Genomic DNA, 5,456 nt, shown 5'->3' on the forward strand with positions numbered 1-5,456 from the left:
CTTCCTGTTCTCATATTGCCTCCAATGTACACATTCTGCACCTCACTGGGAGCCGTTGGGACTAAATCCAGATGCTCAAATGGTGAATCCTACAACAGAAAAGCAATGGATCATGCAAAAAAGCAACTGTCAGATTAGAGAGAATTCAGGTTCCAAAAAGTGTATACTAAAGTGTCTGTGCGTCTCCACAGCTTTTATAACTCAGGCAATGACAAGTGCTGGCTAGGATATGGAGAAATTGGAACCATCATCTGTTGCTGTTGGGAATGTAAAATGATGCAGCTGCTTTGGAAGACTTTCTGGTAGTTCCTCATTAGGCTAAACAAGGAGTTACCACTAGCTCAGCATAAGAGTCAAGAAATGGAAACAACCCTGATGTCAGTCAGTCTTATGAATGGGTAAAACAAAACAAAACAACTCATATGTCCACACGCTACAATAAGGAAGTACAAATACATCCCATAACTTGAAAGAACCTTTAAAACATAACAGATTAAAACAATTCAGTCATGAAAAAATCACATTTTGAATGATTCTAGTGAAATTTCCAGAGTAGAAAAAATTATAGAAATAGGAGGAAATTATCTGTTGCTATGGGCTAAAGAGCTGAGGATAAATAGTGGAAATGGGTCCAAGTTTTCTTGATGAATGATTAAAATGGCCTCCAAGTGATTGTTGAGATGGTTACAAAGCTCTTTGACTACATACTAACAACCACTGAATGATAGAACTTAAGTGGTGGTATATGGATTAGATCTCCATAAAACTGCTGATAAATAAGAAATAAAAATAGAAGGGAGAGGGGCCACAGAAAAGACTTGTGTAGTGTTTTGAATGTCCCTATCTACTTCTTTTCAAAGCATCCCAAGTCATTGGGAATGTGAGGGAAAGAGACCTCAACTCTCTTGCCTCACTGTAGCTCATACCCAGAACCTTTAGTTATGTTTATAAATGAAATTAACTTAAGTCAGGTTAACAAGAGATGAGGCATGCAAGTTTTACTAACTTTGTATGTCTGTGGGAAATTTCCACAAGACAATGGAAAGTATGCCTTTATACTTTGTAAACAAAGGGTAATAAATCTTAGGGTAGAGACAAGACATAAGAGAATGGCTAAACAGGGGGAAACTGTGGAGATCAAATATGTGGAAGAATTCAATGAAGCAAGACTTGTCTGCAGTTCCCGCTGGCACCTGGCTCTGAGCTGATAAAACTATGGTCTGTAAAGAATGATTAATGACCTGTCATTAGGCAGAAGTGGGAAAAGCATAAAGTCACTCTGTGTTTGAATATCCTTCAGTCCAATAAACTTCAACGTTCTAAGAGGAAATGTTTTGGTTTCCTTCTGTTTCCAGGAGAAGATACGATCCAACAGTGCTAAGCCTGGGCTCTGGAGTCAGGATGACTAAGCCGGGTCAGGTAGGTTTCTGCATTGCTATATTCTCCCAGACAGTTTGGATCCTGGAATTTAGATATAGTATGAGGATTCTCACTTCAGCATGCATCAGACCTTCTAGGGGACTTCTTAAAATACATATTGCTGTGTTCCACTTGTAGAGTGTCTGAGGCAGTGGGATTGAGTGAGGCCAGAGAGTCTGCATCCTTAACAAGGTCCTTGGCAATAACCATGCTGCTGGTCCTCTAACCACAATAAGACTAATATTTAGTCCCAGAGGCCTGTGGACACATTTTGCAAATAGCACAGAAATCCATAGTTAAATTAATTATGCAGCTGGACATAAAATTACTCTATAAATATTTTATTTGCAAATTCCAAGTGTAGGTTTTTAAAAATTACTGCAGTTTTTGTTAAAAATGATAGGAAGGATTGAAGAATAGAGCTCAGAAGACCCAAGCCATATATTTCTAGTTCTAAGAATTGAGGTCAAGAAATTCTCAGTTTATAATTTCCTCATCTGTGAAAAAACAGACCTAGTAATGATCCCATGATATAGATCATGAAGTTATGAAAAAAAATACATGATAACTTACCTGAAAAGACATGGCAAATCCCCAATGCACTAAGCTTAAGTTCTGAATGCCTGTTTATTCTTGGAAACCATCCTCTGTGTGGCATCATGCAATTCCTTTATATACCTCCAAAATTTCTAGAATTTCCAGAGATACCACATGGGAATCTATACCCACAGGGTTAGGAGGGTAAATATGCTGATATTCACATATTTCAGGAAGTTTCACAAAGAACAAGATTGGGGAGGGAGTCACAAATAAGTCCTGGAAGCTGTTGAAAAACAAATGTTGGACAAAGAGGAAGAGTGCCCACAATGATTTGTACTGTCTCTGAGCTTTTTAAGAGCAGAATGCAGGGCACAAGCATCAAGATGACTAATAGGAGCAGAAAAACTTCTTACAAAGGCTCCTCAACCTTGGCTGCAGAGAAAAATTATGCGGGGGGCCTTAAAGGACAGCATCCATGAGCTTCTGACCCAACTGCTCTAAGAATGACTTGGCAGTTTTCAAAAACATCTCAGGTCATTTAAGGGCTGACAGGACTCAGGACAGTTGTGGACGTGCATTAGAAGCCAGAGAGGTCAATCTAAGCTGGGGTGACTCTAGTTGCCAGCACTGACCAATCAGTTCCATGGAGAAGTATAAAGAAAATGGAGCTGAGAGTAAAACCAAGGCTAACTAACATACCCACTCCTTCCCTTTATTCAGTGGCCATGAATGAGAGCAATTTAATATTCAGTATACTGAGAGCTTACTCCTCTGTGTGTGTGTGTGTGTGTGTGTGTGTGTGTGTGTGTGTGTGTGTGTGTGTGTGGTTATTCTCATGCATGCCTTCCTTTCTCCTTTAAAGCTACTTTATCTTCAGTCCAGCATGAATGTCATTTAGTAAATGTTTCATTTACTAGATTTATGATATGATATATTCTTGACTACACATCTCTTTTGAAACATACTTGTTAAGCATACATCCCTAACATCCCTAACAAAGCAGACAGGCCATTACAAAAATCCAGAACTGGACAAGGTGCAGAGAACATCTGACTATGGAGTGCCCAAACCCAACCAATGCATCTACAATACAATCCCGCCATCATGGGAAAGGGAGTGAAAAAATTACAAGAACCAGCACACCAGGACATCTGCTGTGAGATAGTGACTTCTGTATCTGATGATGAAATCTCAACAATGCTGTCCCCTAAACAAGAGTTGCCCAATGGTAACACCAGGTGTCATGCCAAAGTGAACGAAAGACATCTCTTAAGTTCCCCTCCCCTAGATGAAGACCTACAGGCAATTGATGGCTGCTGAGAGGGGAATCAGTCTTCCCTGGGGATGAACACCTATAGGCTATCAAACCTAAGTGGTCAGTTCTAAGCACAGGAGGGGCACTGACTGGACTCGACAAGCTGTAATAATAGTGAAAGAGGATGTCGAGAACTTGAGGGGAGTTGGAGGAGGAAGGGAGGGTAGAAATGATGTAAATCAGTACTCATGTATGAAATTCTCAAAAATAAACTTAAAAATAGTGCAAACACAAACCATTTGGAAAATTTGTTTTTCAGTGTAAACACCTGGGTCCCCTGCAAGGGCTACAATCAATCCATCATGTCTAGGACAGAACTAGATTTTAAAAAGATTCATGGGTTTTCAGATTCCATTAGTTAACAATTTGAAGATTTGAAGGAACTACATGGAAAGCAATGATAAGTAGTAGGAAATGCTAGGCACCTAAGGCCAAATGAGATTTCTCTGTGTGCCAATGTGTGTGGCTCTGCATCTCCATGTGTTTCTTGAGCTTTTTATTTTTATCTTTTTCTTCTGTTTGTTTGTCTGTTTTGATCTATTCTAGTTTGTTTTTTATCTAATTTTATTATCTTTTTTATTTTTTAGATTTTTTTGTATACTAATGAGAAAAGAGAAATAAACAGTGTAGATTTGTGTTGGATGGGGAAGTAGGGTGGATCTTGGGGGGGGGGACCACAATCAATATGTATTGTATTCTATCTATTGTCAATAAAAGTAAATGCAAATACAAATTTAAGAAGAGAGGCTCAAATGATTCAAAATACTAGGAAAATATATGCTATACCAATAAACAAAAAAGTCTCAAAATCATTAGCCATGAGATAAAAATACCCATATCAAACTGTCACTATATATCTATTTTAATGACCAAAATTTAAAAAGAAAGGGTGATTCTGGTAGTAGGGTGGTATAATAGTATACCAGGCAGCTTCTTTTAAAATTAAACATATTCTGACCTAACTATCTGGAAAATCCCGGTCATAAGTATTTACAAAAGTGAAATGAAGAAGAAATTGTTCATATAAAAATCTCTGTGCCTTTATAGAAACTTTATTTGTAAGTACTTATACATAATTATACATAATTTTTTGCATACTTGAAATGCCCCACACAAGCTTGGGATGGTATATTTGTAGAGGACATCCATCCTGTAGAATCCTTCTCAGCAATAAAAAGGGGTGAACTACTGGCACAGCTCAGATGACTCTCAAAAGCAAGGGTAACTGAAGAATGACTCCATTTATTTGAAAGTCTGGGACAGGCAAAACTGTAGGGAAAGAAAACAGACTGTTGGGTATCAGAATTGGGCACTGGAAAAGGTGGATGCAGAGGGATATAGGGAGATGCACTGTTGTCCCATCTGTTAGATAGCTTGATTTCAGTGCTGACTACAGGGCTGTGTGCTACACAGTTGAAAAGCTGACCTTTGATTTATACACGGTACATCAATGAAAACGAAAGTCGATGTAAAGCAAAATGGACCAATAGACAAAAACTAAGATTCACTTGCCTTTAACCCCTTGTATACTTAAGAGCAGAGCACACATATTCAAAGCTGATGGGATTAACTTGAGCAGCTAGGGCAGATGCTTAAGAACAGAGAGGATCCACAGCTGCCCTCTGCATGGACCAATAGCACTTCTACCTGCAAGTTAGGACATCTAACTGCAGACCTGAGAATTGATGCTACTGCTTCTACCCCAAATTCAAAGAGGGAAACCAGGCACCCAGGTTTGCAGGATCTAAATGGCTGTGTCCCTTTAACTCAACGATGTTTATATTTTGAAATCGTTACCTCGGTATATGAGTGAGTCTAGAAGGCAAAGCTGGAGATCTGATACAGGGTTTGCTAGTGAGAAGGAGAGTGGGTAGGAGGGGTGGGATGCAGGAAGATGAGGGATACACCTGGCAGAGAGGTCTTTCTAAGGTGTTTCTGATCAGAAGAGTGGAGCAGCTGGCCTGGGTTCTCTCTGTGAAGTGATTCCCCAGGGAGGTTTCCTTGATTTACATGTTCCTTGTATATTGCTAGAATTCCACCTTAAAACAAGCTGGACGCAAGCAAGGCCAATTTCTTAGCGTGGAAAAACTTTTGCTTGAGCAATGACACACTGCAGTTGGATTCACTTCTCCCACATCTGGGAACCACATGTTAGCGGCAGCTGTATAAAAGTCAGCCCAGA

Source organism: Phodopus roborovskii, unplaced genomic scaffold, assembly GCF_943737965.1.
Source record: "Phodopus roborovskii unplaced genomic scaffold, PHOROB, whole genome shotgun sequence".
Lineage (NCBI taxonomy): Eukaryota > Metazoa > Chordata > Mammalia > Rodentia > Cricetidae > Phodopus > Phodopus roborovskii.